Genomic DNA, 13,195 nt, shown 5'->3' on the forward strand with positions numbered 1-13,195 from the left:
ATAGCAAAACCCCTTGTCCATTGGGATGGAAAAAGGGAAAAAATCTTTATAAGCATCATTATAAAAACATCAAACACGGGTAAAACTTGCAATGATTAGAATCACAACAAGTTTATTTGTTGTTCTAATCCTATCACCGTTGGGTTGAAAACGGAAAAGAACCTTATTATTCGAAAAGAAATAGGACATGATAATAATCAACGTTGGTCAGAATAATGTCACATACCATATATCATATGCTCATAATTTAGATCTCTATTCAAAACTTCTCGTTGGTTCCATTTTGACTAGAGAAACTTAAAGTCACATAATAACTAGTGAGAACATATAGTAAGTTTATAGTTCATCACTGATCATTTTGTCCTCAACTTTGGCACCATAATTTCAGCAACATTAAGAAAACATGTCAAAGTTTATCATCAAAACCTGAAGGCATGGTACAAAATACCATTCATGAACAATAACAATAAAAAAGGACATTTCCTGAGTAAACATGAGAGTGACATTCGTAACAAAAATGACTTTAACAATAACCATAAGTAATCTCCAAATAAAATTTGGACATTAAATTACATTATGGTTCGCCAAATAATTGGTAAACAACAATAGTCAAATAAATGGCATTACATGACCATTATATCAGCCATATGATTAACACATTAAAATTCTTCAAACAAAAGAAAAACCTTCTTGAGAGAATCAACATCATAATAATCCTTCTTCACCTTTATTCATTGCATGTAAAAAATACATAAAACGCAATGGCACAATACTTGTTGCTCAACATTATTTTCTTACATAGTGTGGTGCGAAAAACCTAACCATGCAACCATAATCATTAGGGTAGCCTCAACGCATCCGTCATGATCACATCATTAAAATTTATGGTGATCATGAGATCAACATAAAATCATTAGTATTTTTCATTTCATAATTGTGACATTAATATAAAGTTGAGGCTCAAATAAAATTTATATACAAAATACATAGAAACTTAGGTGAGCTACACATAATTGTTCTTAATGTTAATATCATTCTATAACATTTATATTTCAACATAAAGTGAATAAGTATAACATAATATTTTTTTAATTAAATGGCAGATAGTACATTTTCAGTATGCTTATAAACATAAACATTATTTTGCTCTAAAACAAAAGAGCCTTACTATTTTTGTTAAGATGTAGCACATTATTCTCATAGCGCCAATCCCGGACAGGGTTCGAGCCAGCCCGGCGGTGGTTCCAAGGAGGGGGAGGCGGTGTCGCGGATGGAGTGCTTCAAGTGTGGACGGATGGGCCATTTCCAGGCGGACTGCCCGTACCCACCAGTGTGCCTGCTCTGCGGAGTGGAGGGCCATTTCTCGGCGGCCTGCACCTCCAAAGGCCGGCAGCCGTCACTGCGAGTCATGGGACAAGCGGTGGTGGCAGGGGAGAGCTTCTTCTCCCTGTACTTTGAGAAGGATGAGGAAGAGGAGGAGCTGACCTCCAACAGCGCCATCATCTCCTTCGGGGCGGTGACACTGGCCGCCAAGGAGCTGGATCGGGAGCTCCACCACACATGATAGTATTTAGCATTCATTTAGAATTTTTACTCTTTTATAACTCATTCTCTAGACATACAATGTTAACCAATATGATTTCTTTTGAAAAATCTTAACCACATAATATTAAATATTAAGATGCATTTTATCATGTAATTTAACATCGATCATGAAAGATTCTCGTATGCAAAATGCCAAGCATATATTGGAAGGAACTTTACGTTCATTAGTGTGTCAGTTTCAGACCATTGACTCTAAGAAATATCTTGTTAAACAAAACTATTTTTGATCTAGGAAAAAAGGGAAAATAACACGATCACTTTCTTCACGGTTCAGTTTTATGGCACTTACATAAATATATATGTCTATTTTTTTATTAAACATCATGGACGAAAATATAAAGCTGGCAGAGAATTCTAGAGTGCATGATTGTCCACTTAAGATGTAAGTAAATGTTCGCATACAAACACATCCGTATGTACAAGAATTCTAGAGTGCATGATTGTCCCACTTAAGATGTAAGTAAATGTTCGCATACAAACACATCCGTATGTACATTCGATTTTAGTGGCTTTGCAAGTAAAGGTGAGATCTTTAAGACAAGATGAACATTTATGATGCAAGAGCAAGATGAACTAAGACAATACAAGAGCAACAAGCAAAGTAACCAAGGTAGATCAAGTAACAAGAGCAAAGTAAAGGAACCGATACAACCGAACCGAGGTGAAGACACGAGATGCGGGGATGTTTCTCGTAGTTCCTTTCCAAGGAAAGTACGTCTACGTTGGAGATGTGTGGTGTCACGAAAGCCACCAACCACCACAAAGGTGTCACCTTATGCTTCGGTGAGTCCACAATCAAGGTTTACCCACTTAGCCACTAAGCAAGGCCGGGCGAGGTGGCAAAACTTCACAAGGGGTTGGGGCAAGGCTCCACAACAAGCGCTAAACAGTTCGTTTTCAAATGACCGGGCACAGGAGAAACAAAGTTCCTCTAAAAGTAAACAGAACCAACTAAAAACGGAACACTTAAGAACCATGCTTATCTATCCATGAAAAATACTTCTGCTATATATACATAATGGTGTTCACAGAAGTATTTGAATCCAAATGTTCATAGTTAATTATTAACCCCATTTTTATCTGTCTTCACCATCCATCACTCATACCCGATTAAGCTTCTTCCGATGCTCTGTATTTGTAGTATGCAATCTTTATGCACACTATACTGCAAGATAAAAAATTACTTCACCAACTATATCTATCTATCTATTATATACTAAAAGCAAAATCCAGGATTTTAAATAAAGACACGAGGTTAATCCACATCATCTAAATTAGTTATTGCCATTGAATATGTAATTTGTGACCAGGATTTAATAAGAGGTGAATATTTACGTAAACGTGCACATGTGACGCGGACATGAACTTGACACGATCTTTTTTTCCTTGATAAAATATCCAAACCACCACAGTTAGGTATGTAACATACATGTGGGATTTTATGACAAAACTAGTTTTACCAAAAAAAAATTGACACGGTGAATACAAGGCACGTAAGAGTGCAGTTTAAGGGGAAAAAAACATGAAAACCCAGAGTATGTTGACCATAAGAGTCCTATTTCATCACGTGAAGTCTACATTCATCCATACCTGTATGTTCCTTGTCACGTTTAGGTCAGTTTTAAAAGAAGTTCAGGTGAGTTGCTTGTGTATGCTAGCCTCGGATCGTGTCGTGTGTATATTTTCAGAAACTACACGTGCATGACAATGACTTTAGACTAGGACGTGAAACATACTCCTTTCGATTTAAAATAATTGACTAAAAATAGATATATCTACACACTAAAATATGTTTAGATACATCTATTTTTGAATAATTATTATAAATCGGAGAGAATATTAAAATCAGAATTCAGTTTTCATAGTAACCATGTGCGCAAGAGTGCCAGCGAGGAGGACGTGTTGTGCACCGAGCGGCTGCCCGTCTTCCTGCAGTTGAGCCCAGCAACCAAGAAGATGATAGTGGACATTAGGCTAAATAGTGTGAAGTGATTTATACTATACATGAGTTAGTATATTTAAGCAGCTGGAAGAAAAAAATATTACCCTCTCCCGCTCCAGAAGAATGTAGTCTTTATACTAAATAGTGTTCACATACATTTAAATTTAGAAACATTTGCGACATTTTTTTGGAACGGAGGTAGTACGAAGTAGAGCACATGTATATATGATATAAAAAATTATTATCCATAAATATTGAGGGTAAATCTTGCTCCACAATTATTTTGCTCAAAGTGTTGGATACCAAGTCTTTCTCTACAACTTCAGGCAGGTAATACGATCGGTCTTTTCCCTAAGCACACACTCATGGTGACGCGCACACACTCATAGTGATCACATGCTAACGTGTGTTTGTCACACATACACATGTCATCGGGTCTATCACAACTCATTCTTAATCAATAATTATGAGAAAAGGGTGTAATTGGTTTCGAATGGTGAATAAGCCCCATGTTAGACAAATTATACTCGGTAGAGTGCAACCTTTCGAAGAAACATGTTAGAAGAAAAGCTCTATAAATGATTAGAAATACTTTATTATATGATTTTGGATTTAAATCTCACCACCATGTTTGACTACATTTATTTAAGAAAATTTCCAAATGGTAATTTCCAGATAAACATGTCCCACTTCTCAGCCGGTCTACACAGATAAGCTTAGTTGTTGATTACATTACGCACCATACTTAATGCAATTGTCTGTTGTTTTACAACTTAATACTGGAAGGGGTTCGGATGATAACCTGAAGGTGGACTTTTTAGGCATAGATGTAGTTGGATGGCGGTCTATGTACTTTGTCGTAATGCCCAATTAAATCTCACTATATTTATCATGACATGTATGTGCATTGTTATGCCCTCTCTATTTGTCAATTGCCCGACTGCAATTTGTTCACCCAACATGCTTTTATCTTATGGGAGAGACACCTCTAGTGAACTGTGAACCCCGGTCCATTCTTTTATACTGAAATACAAATCTGCTGTAATACTTGTTCTTTACTGTTTTCTTGCAAACAATCATCTTCCACACAATACGGTTAATCCTTTGTTACGGTGAGATTGACAACCTCACTGTTTCGTTGGGGCAAAGTACTTTGGTTGTGTTGTGCAGGTTCCACGTTGGCGCCGGAATCTCTGGTGTTGCGCCGCACTACATTCCGCCGCCATCAACCTTCAACGTGCTTCTTGACTCCTACTGGTTCGATTAAACCTTGGTTTCTTACTGAGGGAAACTTGCCGCTGTGCGCATCACACCTTCCTCTTGGGGTTTCCAACGGACGTGTCAGCTACACGCATCAATATGTAACATTGTATTATTAGAAATGTCATATAAACTATTCTTCACAAATCAAAACGATTCAAAAATAATATCACAAATGTGATGTTTTACCTCGTATAATTTTGTGGGAAAATTTCAATTTTTTTTTAATCTATGACATATCATCAAGAGCTTAAGCCTGCTGAAGATGATGTCCTCGCATTTGCGAGGGCACCTTGCTAGTTTGTCAAAAAAATAGATGTCAATACAAACACCTACTTAGTATTTTTTGCCCAGCCTATTATCATGGGCCTATAATACAGATGTTACGCTGCGAATCTTGGTTTCATATCAGAAAAGGAGCTGGAGCGTGGATCGGTGTTCGTTTTAAAAAATACAGTATGCCCTCAAATGTAATGATTTGGGGGATCAGCATTTTGCCAAGCACTCAGCAGCATAAGATAATGAGTACATATCTTAATTTCGTTTAGCTGATTAAAAGAAACTGGGTATATATCATAACAAATACCGAGTTTCACATCTCAGTTGATGAAGTTTCACCAAACATTATACTAGTACTAAGAAAACATGCCATCCATAAGTAGGTGAACATTGGCTAATACTACGTGCTTCTGCTTCTTGCTGACTTATACAACCAGTTAAAGCTTCTATTTTTTCTGAATTACAAAACGAAGCTCCAAGTTGAATTAGAATGGCTCGTGGCAAATGCTATGATGCTCATATATTAATGCAAGACAGTTTTTCTTATCTCTCTGTATAGCGGGTAAACTGCAAGGTCCAGCTTTGCAGGCAATCCCTGAGGAGCTGCAAAGATCATGGAATTAGTTATCCAGAAAAGTAAATAAGCAGTCACTGAACCACAATTATGTGAATTTTTGCAACAATAGGAGATAACTTTACTCCACAAAACATATATTGGCCATTTTGGAGTTATCATGTACTTGTAGGCCGCATGAAAATGCTTTTAGTTGTAGGGGCTAAAATCTCACACTGCCTATGTAAACTCGTAGTAAATCCACCTAATTGTAGGCAAAGCTTATGCAATACACATATTAAGATGAAACATGGTAGACCAAATTCTAAACCCTACATCCAAAGGATCACCCAACCAAAGCAAAAGCACTTTTCCCTCTAGGAATAAATGTAACTCTCAAGTCTCAAGGGAGCAGGAGAAGTGATAAGATAGGATCATACCTCTGGTTGTGTCCCCGACTCCTCGTGTGTACCAGATATCTATAGCACATTCATGTATTCCATATATAATGCTGGCACAAAGATGAATACACGACCAAACCCAGACCCCCTCCTACGAAGTCACTAACAGCACGCTGTCTGTGCACTCCGGTGTCAGCCAGTGCCTCCGCATTCTCTAACCAGGGGCATGAAAATCAACAAGGAGGCATCCCACGATTCTAGGAGTTTGTTTCACATAACCATGGTACTCTGGATTGACAATCCCTTCAGGGAAAGTTTTTAGGCTAAACACACACATGAAAGTCGTATTATCTGAAGAGCCGACTGTTGATTACAGAGGGGGGTAATGGATGACGTAGGTACCACCATCACGAACCCCGCTTTTGATAGTAAAGAACGGTAGTAAAGGAAGCTAGACACCGTAGTTTGGTCATTCGGATAACCATTCCTAGTACTGCTCAAGCTACCTTATCGCATAGCGAAAATGCGAAACAATCAAATTAGCTTTGCATATCAGGGTACAAATTTCACATCTGAAGAACCAGATATACCATTAAGAGCTGCAACAATAGTTGACTTGGCTTATCTATGCAAATCAATCAGAACACACAATGGCACAATCCACAACTATCACAATCTCCTGACAGCTGGAAATAATTTTACATGTAATAGAATAGAGAAATTAGGAATACAGTTAAATTAACATCAATCAGTTCGGACATCACTAATTCTCACCAGCATGAAGCCTCACATGTTTAACAAATACCATGGAATGTAACATTGTTGTAATCAGATAACAGTTAGCTTATCAAATCATATGGAACAGAGATACAGACATACAGCCGTCCCTGATTGCCAACCAAAAAACAATGACTGCAACAGAATGGCAGTCATGTGCATCAACATGGTACTACTAACTTGGACAATTGAGGTAATCATGCTAGAACAAAGAGACGGGGCTACTCTTCAAACACTGAAACAAATTCAAATAGTCTTGCATGCACATACCAGAGCAACAGATCATTAACAACTTCCGGAACAATTTACTATGCATGATCAAATGCATTGGCATCTATTATGACTTCAAAAGGGTCACGAATAGAAAAGTCTGATCCTCTCTTGAAGCTCTGAATGTAATCTCCTTGAGGATCAGAACTGCCAGTGACCAGCACTGAGGAGGCTTCACTGGCCCGTTTCGTGGACCCCAGACTCGCAATTCTGGAATGCACCTCCTCTATTGAAGTAAAACCAGGAGCCAACAGAATCACCACCTCCTTCAGCACTAGCGCGCTCTCAAAGAAAAATTTGAGGAAGGCGAGCTCACTTCGCCCCCCTCGGAAACCATGGAAAACAAGGCGCTTGACGCGTGATCGGATGCATTCTATGGTACCAGACTCATGCCATAATTTCATGTTGAGCTTGCCAGTGGATTGATGCGTTTCTCCAGACTGAAAATATGATCGAATCAATGCACATTCAGTTCATCAGCCATCGGCAGCAACTAGCAATATATAAATACAATGATGTAAATGAATGCTAAAAGAAGCATCAGGGGCTACACCTTGATGTGGAGCGTCTCAACATTTGGAAAGCATCTGAGGATGCTGGGAACTATCTTGGCATGATTGCGGACCACAAAACGCACCTTGAACATATTCTCACGCTTCTGAACGATTTTGTCCTTGGTAGGGTGGATGTGGCGCGTCTCAATTTTGGGATTATTACGCTGATCCCCAAGGTCAAAGGAGCGGACACCATCAAGCAATTCAGGCCCATAGCTCTTATTAATGTTGTTTTCAAATTTGTGGCTAAGGCTTTTGCTATCCGTCTAGCGCCGCTTGCTCATAGGACGATCGATCGTAGTCAAACTGCGTTTATCCGTGGTAGATGTCTACATGAGGGGGTGCTGGCCTTACATGAGATTATGCACGAGTTACGAGTTAAGAGGCTTGGGGGCCTCCTTCTCAAGCTTGACTTTGAGAAAGCTTACGACAGAGTCAACTGGGACTTTCTCCAGGAGGTGTTGCTGAGAAAGGGATTCTCGGCCATGGTGGTTCATCGCTTGATGCAGTTGGTCAGGGTGGCCAAACTGCCATCAATGTTAATGGAGAGGTGGGACCTTTCTTCGGAACGCGCGGGCGTTAGACAGGGAGATCCTCTCTCCCCGATCCTCTTTGATTTCCTTGTCGACGCGTTGGCGGCCATGCTCACCAAGGCTAACTCGGCAGGCCACATCAAGGGGGTGGTGTCGCATCTAATCCCAGGGGGGTCACCCATCTTCAGTACACCGACGACACGATGATCCTGATCGAACCCACAGATCTTGGAATTGCTAACCTCAAGTTCCTCCTCCCGTGCTTCGAGAACATGTCGGGTCTCAAGATTAATTTTGACAAGAGCGAGGTTCCGGTGACGGGGTCCCGGAAGAGGAGAAGCGCGAGCTGGCTAACACCGCTAACCGCAAGCCGGGGACTTTCCCTTTACGGTACCTTGGTCTCCCGGTGAGCGGAGGTCCGCTTAGGGTTGCGGATTGGGGGTTCCTCCCGAAGAAGGTGGGACACGGGTGGAGCCGTGGCGGGGCCTCGTTCTTGGCCTCTCGCTCGGGAGGTTGGAGCTTACCAACTCCTCGCCTCTCGAGCTCGCCTATGTTCGCTATGGGCGTGTATCTGCTGCATGACTCGACCCATTATGCGATGGATAGGTCTAGGTCCCGATTCTTTTGGGAAGGAGTCGGGAGCTCTAGGAAGTACCACATGGTAGATTGGGCAATGATACGTCTCCGACGTATCGATAATTTCTTATGTTCTATGCCATATTATTGATGATACCTACATGTTTTATGCACACTTTATGTCATATTCGTGCATTTTCTGGAACTAACCTATTAACAAGATGCCGAAGTGCCGCTTCTCGTTTTCTGCCGTTTTTGGTTTCGTAAATCCTAGTAACGAAATATTCTCGGAATCGGACGAAATCAAGACCGAGGTTCCTATTTTCACCGGAAGCATCCGGAACACCCGAGAGCCGCGCGAGGGGGGCCCCGTGGGCCCCGGATGATAGGGTGGCGCGGCTCGGGCCCCGGCCGCGCCGCCCTATGGTGTCGCCGCCTCTTCGACCCTCCCGCGCCGCCTCTTCGCCTATATAAAGCCTCCGTCGCGAAACCCCCGATGCGAAAAACCACGATACGGAAAACCTTCCGAGCCGCCGCCATCGCGAAGCCAAGATCCGGGGGACAGAGTCTCCGTTCCGGCACCCCGCCGGAGCGGGGAAGTGCCCCCGGAAGGCTTCCCCATCGACACCGCTGCCATCTCCACCGCCATCTTCATCACCGCCGTCGCTCCCATGAGGAGGGAGTAGTTCTCCATCGAGGCTCGGGTCGTACCGGTAGCTATGTGGTTCATCTCTCTCCTATGTACTTCAATACAATAATCTCATGAGCTGCCTTACATGATTGAGATTCATATGATGATGCTTGTAATCTAGATGTCATTATGCTAGTCAAGTGAGTTTTACTTATGTGATCTCCGGAGACTCCTTGTCCCACGTGTGTAAAGGTGACAGTAGTGTGCACCGTGTGGGTCTCTTAGGCTATATTTCACGCAATACTTATTCACCGTTGAATGGCATAGTGAGGTGCTTATTTATATCTCTTTATGATTGCAATGTGTTTGTATCACAATTTATCTATGTGCTACTCTAGCAATGTTATTAAAGTAGTTTTATTCCTCCCGCACGTGTGCAAAGGTGACGAGTGTGTGCACCGTGTTAGTACTTGGTTTATGCTATGATCATGATCTCTTGTAGATTGCGAAGTTAACTATTGCTATGATAATATTGATGTGATCTATTCCTCCTACATATGCATGAAGGTGACAAGTGTGCATGCTATGCTAGTACTTGGTTTAGTCTTTTGATCTATCTTACACTAAAGGTTACTAAAATATGAGCATTATTGTGGAGCTTGTTAACTCCGCATTGAGGGTTCGTGTAATCCTACGCAATGTGTTCATCATCCAACAAGAGTGTAGAGTATGCATTTATCTCGTTCGTTATGTGATCAATGTTGAGAGTGTCCACTAGTGAAAGTCTAATCCCTAGGCCTTGTTCCTAAATATCGCTATCGCCGCTTGTTTACTCGTTTTATTGCGTTACTACTGCTTGCGTTACTACCGCTTGTTTATCGTCCTGGGCAAAGCACCGTTCGGTGCCGTTGCTACTACTTATTCATACCACCCGTATTTCACTATCTCTTCGCCGAACTAGTGCACCTATTAGGTGTGTTGGGGACACAAGAGACTTCTTGCTTTGTGGTTGCGAGGTTGCATCGAGAGGGATATCTTTGACCTCTTCCTCCCCGAGATCGATAAACCTTGGGTGATCCACTTAAGGGAAACTTGCCGCCGTTCTACAAACCTCTCGCTCTTGGAGGCCCAACACTGTCTACAAGAATAGAAGCTCCCGTAGACATCAAGCACTTTTCTGGCGCCGTTGCCGGGGAGGAAAGGTAAAAGGCACTCATACTCCGGTTCCAGGTAAAGTACTTTTCTGTTGCCGTTGTGTTTGTGCTCGAAGCTATTTCCTTTAGATCCTGCAATTGCATCTTTTTGTTTCTTGTTTTTATTTTCACTAGTTAGGCATAATGGAAAACAACAAAAAATTTAGTGAGCTTTTTAATCTTTTTCCTGATTTAGAATTGTTTGGTGCAAACATTAAAAAACCAATGGAACCTTATTCGCATGCTAGTAGCGATGTTATTAGTATGAATGCAATTACCGCTAATGCTATGGAGAAGTCTAAGCTTGGGGAAGCTAGTTTTTGTGATCTTTTTAGCTTCCCATCTTCGAGTGAGAAAATTTGCTCCGATAACACTTTATCTCCCATATGCGATAACTCTAATGATGCTTGTGATATTTTAAATGCACCTACTAAAAGTATCCCATATAAAATACCTATGAAAATTATTGAACGTGTTATGGATAACCGCTATGAAGGGGATGGAACTGTGCATCCCGGAGATCATTTACTCGTTTTTGCATGAATTATGCGGGTTATTCAAGTGTGCAGGTATCTCTATGGATGAAGTGAAGAAGAAATTATTCTCTATGTCGTTGTCCGGTAAAGCGGCGCATTGGCATAAACTCGCTAAAAGATGAGCATTCTCTTGATTGGAAGGATATTGTGCCTCTATTTTATTCTAAATTCTATCCTCCAAGTGAAATTCACAAAGACCGAAACCGAATATATAATTTCCGGCCTCATGATGGAGAGAGTATTGCCCAAGCATGGGAGAGATTGAAGTCTTTAATGCTCAAATGCCCCAATCATGAGCTTCCGGGTAATATCATCATTGATAATTTCTATGCAAGACTTTCTTTTCAAGATAAGACCTTGCTCGGATGCTACTTGTTCTGGATCATTCACGCGCAACAAAGAAGAGTTTAAAAGGGACCTTCTTGATCGGATTAAGGAGAACGCCGAAGATTGGGAGAACGACAAAGGTAAAGAGTCGGTATAAATTATGATTATGAATGCATTGAAACTTTTATGGATACCGATAAATTTCGAAATATTAGTGCTACTTATGGTCTTGACTCTCAAGTTGCCGCAAATCTTTATAAAGCCTTTGCTTCTCATTTTGAATTGCCTAAAAAGAATTTTGATAAGTATCATGAACCTTTTAAAGAGGCTTGCATGAAGAATGAAATTGTTGTTAATTATTGTAATGAGCATGCTCAAACTCCTAAGAATGTTATTTCCTATAAGCATGTTAATTTTTGTGGAATACATAGACCTTGTGGAATTAATCAAATCAAAGATGAATATTGTATCCAGCATGCTAATGAAAAAACTAGAAAGTGGTTTAGGGATCTAGATGATCTTGGTAAAGATGTTTGTTCCCTCTATCCTTTTATTTGTGAAGTTTGCCATGAAGTGGGTCATTTTAATTTTCAATGCTCCTCCAATGATAATTTGAACCCAATGAGTGCTGCAAATTTGTATTGTGATGATGAAATTACTCCTAATCAGCATGATGAACTTACTTTATTTTTGGGGTGTGAAGAACTGTCGAGAAAAATCTCTTTGTTACATATGAGTGATCTTGATATGGATGATGTCCTTCATGGGTGTTTTTCTTATTGCATTGATAATAGCCATACAAATACTTACATACAAAATATTTTAGAAGATGACACCTTGCCAAAATATGATAGGACCGCCGTGTGTTTTCAACTAATTAATGAAAAGGAGGGATCCTCCCAAGTTTCTTCTATTGTTTCGAAAGTAAATCGAGTTATGCGGACAAGCCACCCTTCAAACCTCTTCCTCCTAAAGAAGGGAACGAGGAGAAGGAAGAGAAGAAGAAGAAGAAGAAGAAGGGAACGAAGAAGAAGAAGAAGAAGGAGAATAAAAAGAAAGAGGTAACGGCGTATCCCCGCGTGAATGAGATAACGCTAGGTAACCGTAAGTATGTTGCTCCTAATGATTATTGTGACAATGAATCCGAATACGATGATCTTCCTATGCCCTTTACATACATTAGCGATCATGATTTGAATGAGCACACTACTTTTGATATTACAAATCTCCGGGAAACTAATTCGAAAATGATGATAATAATTGCCATAGTGTCGATACTATCCATGCTTCCTCCCATAATGATATAGAAAGCTCTAAGCTTGGGGAAGAGGTGTTTGAAAATCCTTTAGCTACCGGTCATTATGTTCTTGATACATCTCCTTCTAATAACAATGATGGTGTGGACACGGATAAACCGACCGTGAAAGATAACTATTCTATTTCCTATGATGACACTCGTGCCCCCGATCTCTCGATGATTATTATAAAGAATGCTATGATATAGGTTCTAACTATCCTTATGAAACTTGTCATAGTCATGATTGGATTACTAAAAACAATTCCCTTAATATGCAATTTGTTTACCATGTTCAAATTCTTGATAATAATCTTACTCCAATTACTATTAATGAGAATAACTCTTCTTATGCCAAATTTAATGATACTTCTATGCATATGAACCATGATAAGAATGTTTTAAGTGATGGGTATATTGTGGATTTCATCAATGATGCTACTGAAAGTTATTATGAGAGAGGG

The 13,195-nt window shown here is 40.3% G+C and overlaps 1 long non-coding RNA gene across 1 annotated transcript; it reads right to left on the minus strand.

Moving 5' to 3' along the window:
• Positions 1 to 6,984: 6,984 nt before the first annotated feature.
• LOC124699343 lies at positions 6,985 to 7,714 on the minus strand. Its single transcript, XR_007001362.1, has 2 exons — positions 7,641 to 7,714; positions 6,985 to 7,527 (listed from the first exon to the last, which is right to left on the minus strand). It is a non-coding gene; the product is annotated as an uncharacterized LOC124699343 (long non-coding RNA).
• Positions 7,715 to 13,195: the final 5,481 nt, after the last annotated feature.

Source organism: Lolium rigidum, chromosome 3, assembly GCF_022539505.1.
Source record: "Lolium rigidum isolate FL_2022 chromosome 3, APGP_CSIRO_Lrig_0.1, whole genome shotgun sequence".
NCBI lineage: Eukaryota > Viridiplantae > Streptophyta > Magnoliopsida > Poales > Poaceae > Lolium > Lolium rigidum.